The sequence below is a fragment of the Vidua chalybeata genome, chromosome 6 (genome assembly GCF_026979565.1).
Source record: "Vidua chalybeata isolate OUT-0048 chromosome 6, bVidCha1 merged haplotype, whole genome shotgun sequence".
NCBI classification, from domain to species: Eukaryota; Metazoa; Chordata; class Aves; order Passeriformes; family Viduidae; genus Vidua; species Vidua chalybeata.
The window spans coordinates 45526033-45545026 of NC_071535.1; the positions used below are offsets into that span (position 1 = coordinate 45526033).

The window sequence follows — 18994 nt, forward strand, 5'->3', positions numbered from 1 at the left end:
GCAAAGTTCACTTGTTCAGCCCAGGTTTTCTTTACTGTTATAGGAAAGAAAGCTGCAGTGGGGAGCTGGGGCAGTGGAAGGGTTGTAAGGGTGAGTGCCTGTGCTTTGGTGAAGTCTGTCCTTGTAGCTGTGATGTGGAAGATGGACACTATAGTAAAAAATGTGGTGCCCCGACTCAGGGAAGAAATGATGATGTCTCCAGATCAGAAGGCTGAAGGATCTGCTTTATTAAAACTATACTATATTACATTAATATACTATTTAAAGAGATAATATACTATTCTACATACTTACTTCTTTCTTACCTAACTAACAAAACCCGTGACTCTCTGCTGAGTCTGAGACGCAGCTGGATCCAATTGGTCATTGAACCCAAACAACCTTCACTAGAATCCAATCAAGCAATCACTTCAGGTAAACAATCTCCATACCACATTCCACATGGAGAAAACAAAGGAGCAAAGATAAAGATCCTCTCCTCTCCTCTCCTCTCCTTGCTTTTCCTGAGAGACAGAATGATGTCTCTCTATCCAGTGAATGTGAATACCACAGGACACTCTTGAGACACGGTGGAATTGGGCTGAAATCTGCAGCATGTTTCCCAGATGTCTTTGCCACTGTAGGAGAGGGGTAGGTTTAAAGGAAGAAATACCTTTGGAGATGCTGTGGGAGAAAGATCTGCTGTGCTGTACAAATGGACGAGGTGAAAGCATGTCTGATACCTCACCCTGGAATACTTCTGCTCCTTTGGACAGTGGAAGTGGACAAGAGAAGGATCAAACAGATGATTACTGTTTTGCACTATTGGAATTGCATGGCAGAATAACAGGTGTGTTTTGGAGTCTAGGCTGCATTTGGATCTTGCTGGACTGTCCAGTCCCAGCCAGAAAAGTGCTGTACAACTCAGTAGGTGCATCTCAGACAGGAGTGCAATCAGTTCAACACAGACTGAAAGTAGTCCTTGGCAGCTCTTTCAGTACAAGCATATGACTTAACAGCATAGCTGGAGGATGAACAATGGATTAATTGGCTCATTCACTAATGAAATTCAGTTAAAACTGGGACCAAGAGTGGTTTGAGGTAGGAATTACTGTGGGAGAGGTTTCTGTTTCATCTGGAGTGAGTCGCTGACCTGTTATCTGCTAGAGTAGCAGCCACAATTCCTCTGTGGTTTTTCGGGAGTACTCTGACCCTCAATGTCCACCAAGGTGCAACAATAAAGAAAATAAGGAGGAAGGATGGTTTTGATTAAATTTATCTACTATCAGAGCCAACTGGCAGATGGCAGCCATGCTGACGTTTCTGACATGGCAGCCAGTGAGCAGGACTTGTAGTGTCTGACAAGGCAGCTGTGAGTCATGGCTTGTGAATGTCAGTATTTCTTCTTAGCTTCGGTGGAATCCAGAAGGGAGGAATTCATATCCTACATCGCACCCTCACACTGCCCTGGGAACAGAGATGGTTGGCTCCTTTTCTCCATGGTCACTGCAGGCTGCATGCAGAGCTCGCAGGGGGGTGGTGGGGAGCTGTGTGTGCCATCCCAGGGGTATACAGTGAGTGTAGAAGCCAGGCACATGGACATGTGGGAGCAGGAGAGAGTCTCATGGTTCTGTCGGGTTCTGTGTGGATGGGAAAGCATTGGTCTTCGTGCTTGTGGTTTTGGCTGATGAAGCATAGAAAGGGTGGGTCCAGTCCTGTGTGGAAGTACCTCTTGCTGAGGAATTGACCTGTGGTTGGTTGCTGGTTCCCCCTTGCTATGTGGAGTAGCCCTCCTCTGTATTTGCTGGGAGATTTGGCTAAAGGCAAGAGGTCTGCTGGACGTGAGGAGACATTTGGTATGGTCTCCAATGTGCCTTGTCCACTTGGAGGGTTTTTAAAAGGACATATTTCTTGTTACTGGGAGGACCTCTTCCTGTATTTGGGGTGGAAGAACTGTCAGGCTGGTTCCTGCACCTTTGAGTCCCAGTTGTCTGGGTTTTTTCCTTCTCCTGAGCAGGGAAAAGAGTGTAAGTGTCTGGCTGAGCTCATGTTTGAGGAATGAGGCTGTGCTCAGCCTCAGAAATGGGCTCTGGAGAGCCAAACAAAAGCCTTTTCTGTCCATTGTGCACTCCCCAGGGCTTACCTCTGGTGTATGCAGTGTGTTGGAGACAGGAAGAAAAAAGGGAATGTAAACCAGGACAAGATCGTGGTTGCTGACTTCACTGGGCTGTTTGCCCTCAGGCACTGTGGAACCGTGCATCCTGACTCACAGGTGTGCTGCTAGAAGCCTGGGAGGAGGGAAAAGCAGACAGTTGCAGAGAAAAACCTGTGCTTTCACTGGTGTCATGAACTTTACTTTGGCTGCAACTGTCTCCATGTGGAAGAGAACCCTCTTGTAGAAAAAAGGGTTTTATTGTTTGCTACTTCATTGAGAATTTTCACAATCTTTTAAGAAAAAAAGAAGGGAGGGGGAAGCCAACTTAGAGAGCAGTGAGAGCAGCCAAAACAAATTATTGTAGTTACATCAATGTGATTTTTATCAATAACACATTTATAAGGGGATAAGTGGGAAACTGATTTCCCTGTGTATGAGGGCACAACTGGTGTGGATCATCAGTATCCTCATAATTTTTGACACTGATAACCACGTGTGGCCAGCTCTGGTCCCCTCTCCCTGCATTATCCTGCCCTGGTCAGAGCTAGAACACTCTTTTGGCTGAGGTGAGTAATAGGAGGAATATTTTCTGTGCTAGAATTGACCTGGTTATTTCCAGCATGGATTTCAGGGTTTTTCTAAATTCTTAAAAAGCAAGAGAGTAAGTTTTGTTTTCTGGGTTCCTCTATCCTAGAGGTACCTCATTTTCACAGTGAGCATTTAGTATTGAAGATAGTGACTGGGTTTCTTCAGAAACTGTTGACTGTGGTGTTCTTGCATTTTCTCTTGGGTATGTTTTGCTTTTAATACTAAAGGACTTAATGAGAGTCTTAACCTACAAGTGAGTTGTGCTGTGGACTGCTTTTCCCCTCCTGCTCACTAATAGCATTGGATTAATTTAAAGATGGATAATGAGTCTGTTCAGCAATGGAGAGCAAAGTGCTCTGCTGCTTTCTGCTGAGCTCAAAGAAGTCTGGATGCTGGGGATGTGCCAGTTGTGTTTTTAGAAGCTCCTGAGGGAACAAAGTATGCTTTCTCCCATCTCAGGATGTGTTCTTGAGCCTTGGTATTTGAGGGTTATTCCAGGCTAGAATGTGCTACTGTAGAATATAGAGTGGACTGCTTCTAGTCTTTAAATATTAAGCTTTAAAATAACAGAGATCAGATGACATGATAATAGTTCCTCCTGACTTGAAAATTGACCTCTGAGCTGGATGGGGTGGTTGCGGGGAGGATGAAGTTTCAAAGTCATTTTAGCCTTTCCTTTATTGAAGCTTCTTCATAGAGTCCTAAATTAGCAGGAGGGTGGTTTGGTGGAGAAATCCCCTTCAGCATTTTCCTGCTTCCTTTGAAGTCCAGCTGTTTTGTGCTGCATCTGTTGGAACCCTTTCCCACTTTCTTTTCCTTGCCAGCTCTAAATGAAGTGGATGATTAGACTGTCATGGTTTAACCCCAGCCAGCAATTAGGTACCATGCAGCCACCCCTCACTTATGCCCCTGCTCTGGTGAAATGGGGTGAAGAATCAGTAAAATAATATAATTAAAAGTTATGGATTGTGATAAGAGCAATTTATCAATTGAACCAATGTAAAGTATAATGATAATAGTAATAATTTTAATAATAACAGTAGTAGTAATGAAAAGGAGAGCGAGAGGGGAATAAACCCCAAGAAACACAAATGATACACAACTCTGTAGCCTGTCCCCCAGCAGCTTCAGGCCAGCTCCCCTCAGTTTATATCCTGAGCCTGACATTCTATGGCATGGAACATCCCTTTGGCCAGTTTGGATCAGCTGTCCTGGCCATGGTCCTTCCCTTCTTGTGCACCTCCTTAAAGGCAGAGCATGGGAAACGGACAAGTCCTTGATCTAGAGTAAGCACTGCTTAGCAACTACCAAAACATGTTTGTTATCAACATTGTTCTCATACTAAACCCAAACCACAGCACTGCACCAGCAACTAAAGGGAACACTGACTCTGTGCCAGCCAAAACCAGGACATACATTGAGACAGACTTGCCAAAGTTGCTCTACTGATTATGGCTCTGTACCCTTCATGGAGAGCTGCCCTTTGCCTGTGCCTTTGCTTGTAGCTGCAGAGAGGAACATAGCAAGCCCAACTCCCCGTGCCACTGGTGGATCCAGGTGTTTCAGGGAAGCCGTTGTTGGCACGGGGCTGGGGGGTTTCTTTGGAGCTTAGCGGTGCGGTGCGTGCTGTGGAACCAGGGACTTTCTTTGTATCTTGTGTACTGCTGTCAGCCTTGGTGAATGGCCAGCAAGTAATTGCCTGGAGGCAGCCCTTGCCTCCGGGTTGTTTATTCACATGCTGATGCCTCCCAGTCAAGTTTACAGGCTGCTCCAAAAACAGCTACGTAAATGGTTTTGGTGGAGTCATTAAAACGTGCTACAGAAGGGCAGGGCTGAATGGGGAGGAATGTTTTATTTTTGGCTGGGACTTGTTTAATTTTACTGGAAGAACGATCCTTTTCAAGGCAGCCTTATGCAGCATGGATTGAGCATTGTTTCCAGCACTGCTCCTATAGCAACAGGAGTGAGACAGCTCCTATGAACTTCTACTTACAGCTCTGGGAAATGAAATGTCATTTAACTGCCCTTAACTGTGCTTGATATTTGATCTGACTCTAATAAAGTGATTTTATCTGTGGAGAGGAATATAACTCCTCAAATCATTCAGTGACCACTTCAGAACATCTCCAGAGACAATGTTACTGGGGATATATATAAGGACTGATGGTCAGAAGAGATTTCTTGACCATTCCTGGTGCTGCTGTTAGGAACGTGGGTATTTCCAGATGTGAGTGCTCCCACATGAGGATATTCTGTGTAGAAAGGGAGGCTCCTGAAGTTGTCACTGGCATCTGTGACTGCCATGATGAGGTGAGAGCTGCTGTTGCCCCGTTCTGTGTCTGCATGATGTTCCCTTTTCTGTCTGTGTGCCAGGGCACTGCAAAGTGCATCACCCCATTCCTGGTACTGTAGGTACCTGCTCCACTGCTGGCACGCTCAGAGGTTTTATCTGGCATGGCTGGCACCGGTCCTGAGCTAATCAGCAACAGGTCTGAAGCAGTAAGAATGTTAACCTTGGTTTCCCCTGCCAAATCCCTTGTCAACTGCTTTTAAAATACGATTTTAGTGGCGTTCACATTGAGGCGGGCTGCCTGGGAAAGATGTGTGGGATGGCTCCAGAGACTTGCTTTCCTTGTTTGCACCACAGAAAGTGAAAACAGGAGCAACTCACTCAAAACAAAACAAGTTTTGTACAAAAGCTAAAGCTGGTGTGGGTTTTTGTGCACCTCTTGCTTTGTGCTGTTTGCAGTCAGGTGTCTTGGGCACAGGCAAGGCAGTGACTGCTAACAAGTAAGGTGAAAACTTTGTGGTTTATAGCTTTGTGTTCTGCATTGGTCTTCCAGAAGACCAGACAGCTTGGCTGCTGGAGGACAGATGCTGAGGAGAGCAAATTCACTCCTCCTCTCTGCTGGGAGAGGCACTTAATCTCTCTGTGCTCCTGTTACAACCTGCTCTCTTTTTTCTTTATTGGGGTGCTTTGAGGAGGCAGAAGATCTTTCAGGCAGTGAGATTATAGACCACTGTGTGATTGAGAGGCTAGAAATGTACCTTGTGGTGGCACACAAATTGCCTGCCCTCTCTTCCAAGTACTGCTGCATAAGTTTTTAACAGTGGGATTTTAAGCCCCATGATTTGTTTGTGAGTTTGGTGCAGTGAAGATGACAGTTTGCCATGGGATATGCACCTGAAACTGTGGGGAGGTAGAAAATCTACTGGCTTTCAGCCGAGGACCTTTTCAATGTACAGATTTGTAAGGAACAAAACTGCACTGAGACTGCAGCCAAATTTTGAGTGACTGTGTAGTAGCTACAAGGCAGCACGTGTTCTTTGGTTAGTCTTTGCCCTCAGCTCAAACCACTGTGTAAAAACCCAGCTTTTAGCAGAGAGTGAAAAAATGGTTATCACTGCTACATTATTTGGAGAGTGCTTTGAATTCGTGTAGAGGGTTGCCTGAATAGGCTTTGTGAAGGCTGGGTGGATTTCTATCTTCCCAGGACTTTTAGTGCTTGTTGACTTGGTTCTAGTACTGGCATGGCTACAGGGCAGGGAGGCTTTGTGAGCACTCTCTGAAAACACTGAGAACCCAGTGGCTTTGCTTCTGAGCGCTGGGCTCAAAATGAATGGGATGAATAGGAAGATAATGAATAGGAAGGGATCAGGCAGAAAGCTGATTTGGCACAAAATGTTTTGTTTAGAAATGTGGTTTAATGCTACTGGTAAATTCTCCAGTGCAGACAAAGCCCTGCTTAAAAATTAAAAAAAAGGAAAAGAAAACGCCAAACAAAACGAACCCCACAATGCCCATGAACAGAGTTGGGAAAATAGAATTTAAAATACCAATTGTAGGCTGCAGTGAAGAGTTTGCCTTGTCTGTTGGCTGACCCTGACCTATCTGAACTATTGCTCCTTGTTGTGTCAAACCCTCATTGCTGTGAGCTCTCTGCAAACACAGCCAGGCACTGATTTCTGCTGCTTCCAGTGAGAGAAAAGAGAAGGTTATTGTTCCTCTCCTCAGCTCAATGACTAGTGAAGTGGTTCCTGTGTATAAATAGCGTGAAGTGCTTTGGGATCCTTCAGGATAAAGGAGGCCTTATGGGATACAAGAGGAGGTTGTTTGAAGCAGAAGGAGTTTCCCTTGGTCACACAGTGGGTGCTGGTCTCTGCCTGCCTTCCAGCTCCCGATGGGGACTAGGTGCTTGGAGGGGCTGCTTGTTTCCCTGCTTAGCCACCTCTGGGAGCAGGAGACATGGGCTTTCTGCTCTCAGGTTGAGGTTGACTGTGAATGTTTTTTCAGGGAAGGGCTTTTTGTTTGCTTTGTAGTGAAACAGTGCTAGGGTACAGACACACATTCCCAGGCATGCTCGATCACTCTTATCTTTCTCTCATATGCTTTCTTCTCTTAATGGTTGTAAAATTTGTTTTATGCCAAGGTCCTTGTTATCCTCAAGGATCCTGCGGCCAGGCATTGCCTCACCCAGTTTGGCTAACCCACTCATAAAACACTTAATTTGCAGGTATGTGGGTGATGCTGAACATGTAAATCCTTGCTGAGTTTGAAATTTATGCTTATTGTTATTTATGCTTCAGTAAGCCTCTCCTCTGGGGAGTAAACAGTCTTGAAAATATGAGTGGAAGGTCTGAGTGCTCTTCTCTGGAGAGACAGTCTTGTCTCAAAGAGCAGGTGACTGCTCAGGTGTATTAGGCATGCAGCTCCTCTCCAGATACCTTATCAAAATTAGCAGGAGTTTGGGGGCTACAGCTCTCTTGAGGGGTCTATTCAAAATGTTGTAATTAATAAAAGGGCCAGGAGACCTTGTGCTCCTTTCTCGGTAAGGCCTTTATTTAAAAGATAGCCTAAGGGGGCGGGGGTACGGGGTTCGCGACGCCGCCACTACTCCCAGGTGAGTTGACGTCCCAGAGGAGGGGTAGACGATCCTGTCGATTCCGGCATGGTCAGAGTCTCCACCCTCAGAGGATACGTCCAGAGACTCAATTATGGCTCGTTGGTCTAAGGTGGTGACTCCGTTCGGACCTTTCTCAAGTCACGGCGACCGGCTCCAGGGATGTTGAAGGCTTTCTCCGATTCTTTGAGACTTCTCTGTCTTGTAGATGTGGATTGTTGAGCAGTTCTTTGGTTTGTGGTTTGAGTTCAGTTTTAGTCCTCTGCTGGGGTCCGGCAATCAATATGCAGCACACGCTAGGCCTCCTGGGAATCAGGAAGTCACCTCAGGGAGCAGCGGCTGAGTTACCCGACACCATGAAGGGGACAAAGAGGGTTTAACTTACTAGGTAAAGGGGTTCTAACACTAGGGAAATAAACTAAAACTTAGGGGAATACAACCGGAGTGTGAACCGGGGATAAGGGCAAATGCATTAGGTAGGGAAAATACAAACAGGGGTAGAATCAGTGAATGCACTCAAGCGAACTTTCAAACTGTGGAAAAAACAGACAAAAGGTTAAACATACAAACAAATGATTAGACCTTAAATTTATTCATAACAATCCCCCCTCTCTTACTTTGACCGGGCGTGAGCCCGCGTCAATTAGCAGTTTTTGGCTCCTGATAGTAGAACTTCCTCAGTCTTTGGTATTTGTCATACACTTCCTTGGCTGTCATTCTTTCTGTGCCCTCTAGCCTCATTATTTTTGTTTTCTTTTTCCCTCTCTCTGAGGAGATTTCTAGAGAAGTGGGAATCATACTGCCTGATCGAATTGCAGATATAATTATCTTAATTAAGCATGGTATAAGACAGGGAAGGAATAGCAGTCCAGCTAACCCCGCTACTGCAATAAATGCTACCTTTTTCCACCAACTACTCTTCCATGACCAAAAATTATCCCACCAGTCTGTGTTAACAAGTGAAGTTCACTCTTCGGTTCCAACATAAGCAATTTTCCTAATTTCTTTAGATATGTTACGGATTACTTCACTTCTATCGTCTATCTCAAGGCAACACTCTGTGGTGTTAAACTTCCCACATATTCCTCCTTCATCCGCTAGCAGGTAGTCAACAGCTAGTCTTATCTGATATACAACAGTGCGGGTTTGGGAAAGTTGTTCACTAACGTGGTCTAGGGCTAAGGCAGTTCTATTTGAGATGGTTTCTATTACTATTTGGAGTCTAATTATACGGTTTAACATGTATATAGGGGTCCGGTACTCCTACGAGCTATCTTGCGCCCAGGTGGCAGGTCCATAAGTCTTAATGATCTCCTCAGGAGTCCACGTTTTTCCTTTCCATTTCTGAGTTCCTCCCAATTCTACCAGGCTCCTTTTTTCCCTTTTTGAAGATGTTTTCAGATTATCATATAAAGGAACTCCTAACCCTGGACCTGCTTCTTTGGGAAGTAGGAAAAAGGATGGCTTTATGATCCCTATTGTGCAACTGCCTGCCCAATCCCCTGGTAGATGCGTGTAAGCGGCTTTCCCACAAATCCAAAAGAGATCTCCCGGAGCCTTCCAGAACCCTTCCCCAGTTTCATGTGGGAATTCCCAAAACTTTGATATGGACCTCGTTCCCCAAAAGGGGTTAATTCCTTTATCTGCACACTCAAACAAGTTGTAACTCTCATTGTATACACACCCGCTTTCTTTTTTACTCATACTCCAATACTGGTTGGGTTCCTGGGGATCCCAATGCATGATGAATGGTGTTCCTTTTGTTATTAAATATCGTTTACAAGCCATCTTCCCCACTGGGGTGTGGAATTTGTTTCCTGTTCGTAAAATGCATTCCTCTCCAATCACACTGTTCTTTAATTCCCACCTTTCCTTTCTCCTATACTCTGGTGTCACTTGTCCCTCCTCTATTTGTTTGATTTCCAAAATTTCTCTTGGTTTGAGGCTTATGCCTTCCCAAGGCCACACATCTGACATTTGTGTGCTCCCACAAACCCAGCATCTGGTGATGTTTAACTCTTTGCTAATCTTTTCTACCAAATCAATGAATAGGTTCTTCCCACCTAGATCTTCCCATTCTTTGTTACTAGTTTCCATATTCACTTTCTTTTCCTTAATTATATCCACTTCCCCTTCATTTATATCTTTTTTCTCAAAGCATAACCAGTTATCTTTCATGGGACAGTCCCCTAGGAGTCTTTGCCTAAAAGAGGCCGTATTCTTCGTGATACAGTAGACATTCCCTCCCTCTTTACAAGTTTCCAATTGGGACTGATTGTAACAGGAAGGACTCAAATTGGTATATACTCTTACTAAAGACTCCAAGTTCTCCCCGTCATACAAGGGGTGGTAACACTTGATACAGGAGTCTATTCCTCCTGTACTAGAGAGACCCATAACCATGATTATCATCACTTTTATAAAGGGTCGACTCATTTTCCTCAGGAGTCCGGTAGGCGTCATTCTCCCTTGACCTCCCCCGGTCTTGCCTCCTGGGATTATCTTTCGTGTCTTCACTGCACAGGGGAACTGAGTCTTAAGGTCTTTAAACTTTATCCTTCCTATCTCCCTCCCTTCTTCCCTGTTTTGGAATTTGTTATTCCTGAGGGGCAGTTGTCCAAGGAAAGATAGGTCTTTTAAGGAAGTGGAGCTATCCTTTAAGGGGGTTTGAGGTAACTGTTTCAATACATTCAGAAGACTTAAAACTTATCCACTTGTAATGGTTACAGCGTACAGAAGCTATGCAGACAACAAAACTGTTACTGGTGCAGTTTAACAACTGTATCAGTTCTTGGGAATTTTCTTTAATTTCACCTTTAAGGCTCCAGTGGGTATAGCAGTCCAGGCTGGGGTACTGTCTGTTGGCTCAGCCTCTTCCCTTGGGGGTTCCACAGGTCCTTTTACTCTTGAAATGTGCATCCACCCTTTTTCCCTGGTCCTGACGGCTGTGTGTGTAGTAAGTAGGACTTGAAATGGTCCTTCAAATCGTGGGGTAAGAGACGCAGTAGTCCAAGATCTAATTAGAACCCAATCTCCGGGACTGATGTTATGGGTGTTTATTTCTAACGGAGGAGTCTGGGGGAGATATCCCTTTTTCCTGAGTTCCCCTAGTGTTTTTATGATGGTTTCTAGGTATTTTGGGGATGCTTCTTCTCCCTCTACATATTGCACAGTACTATAAGGGGAGATTAGAAATGGAAGACCAAACAACATCTCATAAGGAGACACCCCCAGGTCTGCTCTGGGTTGAGTTCTGATCTGAAGTAATGCAAGGGGGAGACATTTCACCCAGTCCAAACCTGTTTCTAGAATGAATTTTGTGAGGGCTGTCTTGATGGTCTTGTTCATCTTCTCTACCCTGCCAGAGCTTTGGGGATGCCATGGAGTATGTAACCTCCATTTTATTCCCAGGGCTTCAGTGGTGTCATGCAGAATATGAGCTGTGAAATGGGGGCCCTGATCAGAATCAATATTATTGATTAGCCCATACTGGGGGATAACATTTTCTAATAAAATTTTTACTACTGTCCCTGAGGTCTCATTTCAGGTGGGGAAAGCTTCCGGCCAATGCGTTAGGTGATCTACGATCACCAGGAGATGTTTATATCCCCTTGCCAGGGGCATTTCTGTGAAGTCAATTTGCACATTTTGGAATGGTCGCTCGGCCAATTTTCTTCCTCCCGGTATAGGTTTCCTCATCACCTTTTGGTTTACCTTCTGACATGTTATACAACCTTGTGTTATCGCCCTTGCTATGTCGTATATTCCCACACAGACGTAATCCCTCAAAAATTGATCACACAGTCCTTGTGTCCCCCAATGAGTAAGCTGATGTATCTCGGCTAGAACTCTCTGTGCTAGAGCTTTGCATATAAACTTTCTCCCATCTTGGAGAATCCACTCCCCTTGGGGTCCTGGTTGCAGTTTTAGTTCTTGTATAACTTTTTGTTCTCGTTCTGAGAATACCATGTGTTCCCTTAAGGTATCCTCTCCCCCATTTATGCTAGTAGCATCTGTTAACTTTAGGACTCTGACAGGTTCTTTTGGGTCTTGGGCTGCTTCTTTCGCAACTAAATCAGCTGCCTGGTTCCCCCTTACTTCTAGGGTATTACCTTTTTGGTGCCCCCTCACATGTACTACTGCAATTTCTTCAGGTTTCAGTAATGCCTCCAAGATGGACTTAATCATTTCCCTATGGGCTAAGTCTTTGCCCTTAGAATTCAGGTAGCCCCTTTCCTCCCAAATTTTACCAAAGGTGTGGACAATACCAAAGGCATACTGAGAATCAGTGTAAATTGTTTCACACTTCTGGTCTAGAAGTTCTAATCCCCGCTTTAGAGCATACACTTCACATAATTGGGCAGACCAATGTGCTGGTAGTTTTCCCTTCTCCTTGACTTCTGGATCTTTCTCATCAGATACTTTTATCACTGCATATCCTGACATTCGCTTCCCGTTCACTACTCTTGATGACCCATCACAAAAATAGATTTCTCCCTGTCTTAGGGGTGTGTCACCTAAGTCTGCTCTGACCTTTGTCTGCAAACTAATAGTTTCTACACAACAATGTTCTAAACTAGGGGCTGGTCCTCCAGATAAAAATTGGGCTGTATTTACTGATCTGGTGGTGACTAATTCTAGGTGATCTGAGTTCATCAACATAATTTCATACTTTAGTACTCGGGCATCGGAGAGCCACTTGTGTGCCCCCTGACTAAGAATGCCCTTAATATCATGTGGGGTATGTACCCTGATATTTCCTTGAAATGTCAATTTTTGAGCCTCCTCAACTATAAGAGCTGTTGCTGCTATGGCCTGGAAGCATGTTGGCCATCCTCTGGCCACGGGATCTAGGAGTTTTGATAAATAAGCAATAGGCTTCTTGTGACTGGCCCATTCTTGAGTTAAAACTCTGTGTGCTGCCCCTTCTTCTGCATTAACGAATAGATGGAATTCCTTCTTTAAATCTGGCAACCCCAGGACTGGTGCCGAGATAAGTGTTCCCTTGAGTCTCTCTAACCTCTCATCATCTTCTCTTGTCCATTCTATTGGGTCTGGAAGAACCAGCTTTTCATATAGAAATTTGACGTTCTGGGTGTAATTTTCCAACCATAATTTACAATAGCCGAATAAACCCAATAATTTCCAGATGTCTCTTTTTGTTTTTGGGGCTGGAATTGATACAGTCCCTGAGATCCTCTCAGAATTCAATTTTTTGTACCCATGTCCAATCATGTGTCCCAGGTATATTACCTGAGGTTCCACAAACTGTAATTTGTCTTTTGATACTTTTAGTCCAACTATCCCTAAATAATTTAGTAATTTGATGCTGGTTCTCCGAACTAGTTCTTGGTCCTTCCCTGAAATTAAGAGATCATCTACATACTGGAGCACCTGTACTCCTTCTTTGGGGGTGAAGGTCTCCAGTATTTTTCTAGAGCTTGCCCAAACAGGTTAGGAGACTCACAAAAGCCCTGTGGCAACCAGGTCCACCTTAACTGCATCCTTCTATTCCCCTCAAGGTTTTCCCACTGAAAGGCAAACCAGTCCCGACATTCCAGAGCTAATGGACAGGCCCAGAATGCATCTTTCAAATCTATGGTTGTGAACCATGCGTGGTGATGAGGGATTTTGCTTCGAAGGGTATAGGGATCTGGTACAGTAGGGTGTCTCGCTATTGTTCTTTTGTTGACCTCTCAGAGATCTTGTACTAAGCGATATTTCCCTTCAGCCTTCTGGATTGCCAAAATCGGGGTATTATGCAGTGACATACACTGCTCTAGAATACCTTCGTTTAGCAGAGATTGGACAATGGGCTCTAAACCCCTTCTGTTCTCTTAACGACAATGGATATTGTTTGACCTGTATAGGAGGTCCCTCTGTCATCTGTACCTTTAAAGGGGGAATATCTAACTGCCCATATTTTCCCTTTCCAGCCCAAACCTCTTGACTTATTTCCCCTAAATCTATTTCAGTCAACCTCAGCATTTTAACCACCATCCTTCCCCCTTGAGGAATTATTCCTATCCCTAACTGGACCTGGAGGTCTCTACCTAACAAATTAGTATCTAAATCAGTGAGGTAGACCAAGTCCACCTGACTCGCCCGGGAATTTCCTTTTTTAGTATTTTTTTCAAAACTGGCGCTGAAAAGGGTCTGCCCTCTGCCCCCATGACTTCACAAGTCTCACCTCCCATTGTTACCCCCAATGGAACCTGATTAATACTAGAACGATCTGCACCAGTATCAACTAAAAATTCAAACTCTTGAAAATAGGGACCTACTTCTAAAGTTATCAAGGGCTCAATAGAATGGTATATGAGGTCCCCTAACACATAGAGCCCCTGCCATCCCTGGTCCTGCCCTCTTAATATTCTTTCAAGGGCCTCTTACTCTCTCATGATGGCTTCATCTCGAGAGGCTTTCTGACAATCCCTCGTAAAATGTCCTACCTCTCCAGAATAATAACATTTTAAATCCTCAGGCCACCAGGGCCTCACTTGCCACACTGCTACATGAGCTTTATTAAGAGGCGTTCCCCCACTAGGTGGATTGGGGTTCTCCTTCCCTTCAGCTATTTCTTTCCCTACCCCTACACTTTCTCTTGCCACTGCAATCATCATTCATGCTTTGCTCTTGGATTTCTCTTCTTCTCTACGCAAGTACACTCTTAAAGCCTCTCTTAAAAAATCATTGATTCCTTTTTCCTGCTAGTCTTCCAGCCTCTCTAGCTTTCTCCTAATGTCTGGCCATGCCTTGGATACAAACTGAACCTTTAGCAAAACTTGGCCCTCTTGGCTCTCAGGATCTATGTTTGAGTATTGCTGAAAGTTCTTTTTCAACCGGCCCAACCAAGCAGCGGGGGTCTCATCCTTCTCCTGACAACAATCAAACGCCAGCTTAGAGTTGGTTCCTTTGGGGACTGCCTCTCTTATTCCTCTGATTATCAGAGTCCGGTACTCCTCCATATTCCTCCTATCTTGTGCCTGGTTGGGGTTCCAACCTGGATCTTCTACAGATAATTTACGGTCTGCAGGAACCCCAGTTTGATTTTCCTTGTCCCAAATTCTTATGGCAGTGGCTTGAACCAACTTTATTTCCTCGGGGCTAAATAGTATCTTTAAAATGGAGGTGAGCTCCCCCCAAGTATAAGTATTAGGGCCAAGAAACTGGTCAAGTTGTTGCGATACCCCTACTGGGTCCTCTACTAGATTACCCATTTCTTTCTTAAAGCCTCTTACCTCTGAGGAAGTAAGAGGTGCATTTACGTATCCTACCCCACCAAAAACTCCCCCCACAGGTACCGCTCTTAAGGGGAATAACTGATCTGCCCGCATAGTTTGGGATCTTATGTTACAATATAGACCCTCATCTAATCTCCCCCTTGGGGTCTCATTTCGGGGTTAGGGAGGTTGCAAATCCTCAGCTCCAATGGAATTATCTACTGAGGACTGAGATTCTCCCCACTGACAAGGGGGCTTAGGGACCACCTTTGGTGACGGAGACATGAACATAGGGGTAACAATTTTTGCTAATGGGTGTTCAGAATAAACTAAAGAACTCAGAGTATATGGGGAGGACGTAGGGGTAAAGAGGGGATCAGGGAGTTGAGATGGGGCAGGGATGGGAATCTGGGGCTGGGAGGCTTGAGGCAGGTTACTGGGGGCATTAGGGACAGGGGTCGGTAGGGATGACTGAGTAGGGGTTAAAGGAATTACAGACGATGACTGGGTAGTAAGTGGGGGAGACAAGGGAGAAGACACCTGAGAAGGAGGGGGAAGTACTGGGATAAGAGGTTGTGGAAGGGGAGTCTGAGGGGTGGGGGAAGTTGCTAAGGGCGATGAAACAGATGAGGAATTGGTAGTTCGGGACAGAGAGGCTTACGACATGGGGATAGGGTCAGGAGAAGAAGATAAAGGAAGGAGGGTTGGAGGAGGGGGAAGAGGTATAAGAGTAAAGTTCGGTGGAGGGGGTAATGGAATAAGATTAGGTGGTGGTGGTAAGGGTTCTGGGGAACCTATAGGGTGAAGAGGGGGAGGCAGGTGATCTAGGGGATCCCATGGTTTGCTCTTTTCTTTCTGTTCCCTGTCTGGCTCCTCCTTGCATTCTTTTAACTTGCAGATCTTAACAGACTTCCTTCCAGTCTTTTCCTGCCCCCAACAAGCAGCATATACCAGTTGTTCTTCATCCGGCTCGTGTTGACTACGTAAATTCTGCATTAATTGAGCACACATCCATGTGTCCTCTGACCCGAACCACGGCCATTCGATATCTAGCTTTGGCCAGACTTCCATACAAAGATGGATCATCTTTATCTTACCTAAATCCCGGGTTGCCTTATTCATTGCCCAGTCATCTAACATTCTCCCGAGGGGGCTGTTCGGGGGAATGCTCTTAACTCTCTTGGCCTTTCCACCACGGGAGCTTCTTTTGCTAGTACATTGACCCATCCTGAGGGTATTACAAGAAAAACTCTTAAGGTGCCTTACCCAAGCACAAATCAACTGACGGACCACACAAATTAGGCTATAACTTATCTCTCTCTCAACAACTGATTCACTCAACCAAACTTCTACCTAATCCACTAAAACAAAACAAAACTGCAGTCCCCCTCAATCCTTACTGCGCTCGACTCGCACTTCCCCAGGGTCCCGAGCGCCTGGGTTAGCCTGAGGCTTGCAGGTAACACACTGACACGCTGTCCTCCACCTGCCCGAAGGAACACACTTCACGCACACACTTCCCCAGGTACCTAAACACTAACCTGAAGTCTGCAGGTCAACACACCACGATTTTAAAACCCTTCTACCTGCCCAGAGGGTTGGACTGCGCCCGACTCACACTCCCCAGGATCCCGAGAGCCCGGGTTAGCCTGGGGTCTGCAGGTCAACTCACCGCCACTTAAAACTCTTCTACCTGTCCAGAGGGTTGGACAAACTAAACCAAACACACACACAAGAGGATAGGGGAACCACACCAACTAAAATAAAATCTAGGGGTCCCTCCCCACACCTTCTCCTTCAGGTTGGGTTCCAACAGCCAACCCCTAGGGTGGGGAAGTTTTGGAGTGAGGTCCTAGCAGGCTAATCCCTCCCCCAGTCCTTAACTCCCCCTTTCCCAGAAACCCAGAGCCCGGTCCCAACGGGGTAGCGCTATCCCCTTCCAGCACTCCTGGGTCCTGACCTAGAGGTCAGGTCCTAGCGGAGATCTTGGGGGCCCTCCCTGGCCCCTACTCCCTCCCCGTACCTCCCATGAGGCTAGGTCTTAGCGGGGCCCAGGTCGTCCCTCCCTCCACCTCACAACTGAGTCAGGGGAGCTAATCACCTAACCCCTGAGGGAGGCGTCTCACTTGCTTCACTGGGCCCGATTCGGGCCTCTCTAGCTTCCCCCTGTTCCCGGACGGCCCCCTTGCGGGAGTCCGGAACCCCGGTACTAGGGGTCCTCACTCACCTCGGGGATCCGAGCTGCCAGCCCCCATCTCACTCGCGCACACACTCACTCGCCTCCCGTATCCCACCGCCGGAGGTCTTACCAATCCGGCGCTCTTCAGCCGTCGACTCTCCCCGTAGGCTGTCTTTGCCGTCCGGATGTGGCCGGCTGTCCCCCGAGGGTCTGAGGCGGATGGCCAGTCCTCCTGGGTCCTCGTGGGCGTGGCCAATCCCGGACGAGCCCCCAAATTGTTGTAATTAATAAAAGGGTCAGGAGACCTTGTGCTCCTTTCTTGGTAAGGCCTTTATTTAAAAGATAGCCTAAGGGGGCGGGGGTACGGGGTTCGCGACGCCGCCGCTACTCCCAGGTGAGTCGACGTCCCAGAGGAGGGGTAGACGATCCTGTCGATTCCGGCAGGGTCAGAGTCTCCACTCTCGGAGGATACATCCAGAGACTCAATTATGGCTCGTTGGTCTAAGGGGTCTAAGGTGGTGACTCCGTTCGGACCTTTCTCAAGTCACGGCGACCGGCTCCAGGGATGTTGAAGGCTTTCTCCGATTCTTTGAGACTTCTCTGTCTTGTAGATGTGGATTGTTGAGCAGTTCTTACTTTGGTTTGTGGTTTGAGTTCAGTTTTAGTCCTCTGCTGGGGTCCGGCAATCAATATGCAGCACGAGCTAGGCCTCCTGGGAATCAGGAAGTCACCTCAGGGAGCAGCGGCTGAGTTACCCGACGCCATGAAGGGGACAAAGAGGGTTTAACTTACTAGGTAAAAGGGGTTCTAACACTAGGGAAATAAACTAAAACTTAGGGGAATACAACCGGAGTGTGAACCGGGGATAAGGGCAAATGCATTAGGTAGGGAAAATACAAACAGGGGTAGAATCAGTGAATGCACTCAAGCGAACTTTCAAACTGTGGAAAAAACAGACAAAAGGTTAAATATACAAACAAATTATTAGACCTTAAATTTATTCATAACAAAAACACAGCACCTTGAGCTCGGGCAGAAGAAAAGAGGGATTTGGCAGTCATTCTGAGGGGTGACAGCAGGGCTGTCATGTGCCCATGGAGATGTTGCATAGACTGTTGATCAGAGACGGTTGATATGAGATCCTCCCTCCATTCCTCCCAGAATGGAAACAAACTTACCCTCTCTGTTCTTTGGAAAAGTGCTCTCCCTGTCAAGAGGTAGTGTCAAGCAGGGTCTGCCAGAGATGTCAAGGAGGAGGGATTTTGACCAAAATCTGTTCTGTGTGCCTGCCCTCCCACTCCCCCCTAAATTTAAATTACAATTCTTTAGAAGGAGCTTTTCCTCCTCGGTGGATGCCTGACTTGTGTTTTGCATTCTCTCCAGTCCAAGGCACAAGTACTTTGGCTTTGCAGCATGTTCCAAGATACTGAGATGGAAAGCAAAGCACTGAGCTTTGTGTCCTGGGTCAGCTTTCCCTTCTGAAAAGCCAGGAGCATGGGAGCTGCATGAAGCAGACGAATAAAGGGCAGGGCACTGGGACTGGTCTTGGAGAGTTTGGGCCCAGCCTCAGGAGGATTCTTAAGAACTATTGCTTGCCTTCTAGGTGACTGTGCCTTTTCTTCTCTCCTTAGTTCCTCAGAAAGTTCTCTTATATGACCTTTAATTAACAAACCCAAGAACTTTGTTTGGCCTTCTTTCCAGTGGTGCAAGAAATGGAATTTCCACTTGTTTCTCTGAAGAGATGTTTTTGTGGTCTAGAGGCTGTGTAGTAATGTGAATCAACACATTTCTGGCTCTTACTGGCATCATTTTTCATAGGGAATGGAAGCAGGGGTAATCTAAGCTGGTTATAAAAGAAGGTGTGTTGTCCATACTGTGCTAATTTGGGACCCTCTACCTGAGAAAAGCAGGGGAAAGAGGGAATGCTGGAGGCCATTTCTAGTACAGCAGACTTATGCAGCCTAGCTGC

At 46.0% G+C, this 18994-nt stretch overlaps 1 protein-coding gene across 1 annotated transcript in view; it reads left to right on the forward strand.

The window, feature by feature from the left end:
- The window catches only part of CD151 (CD151 molecule (Raph blood group)), a 42643-nt gene that overhangs the window by 4130 nt on the left and 19519 nt on the right, over window positions 1-18994 (forward strand). The gene's annotated exons all lie outside the window — the stretch shown is intronic.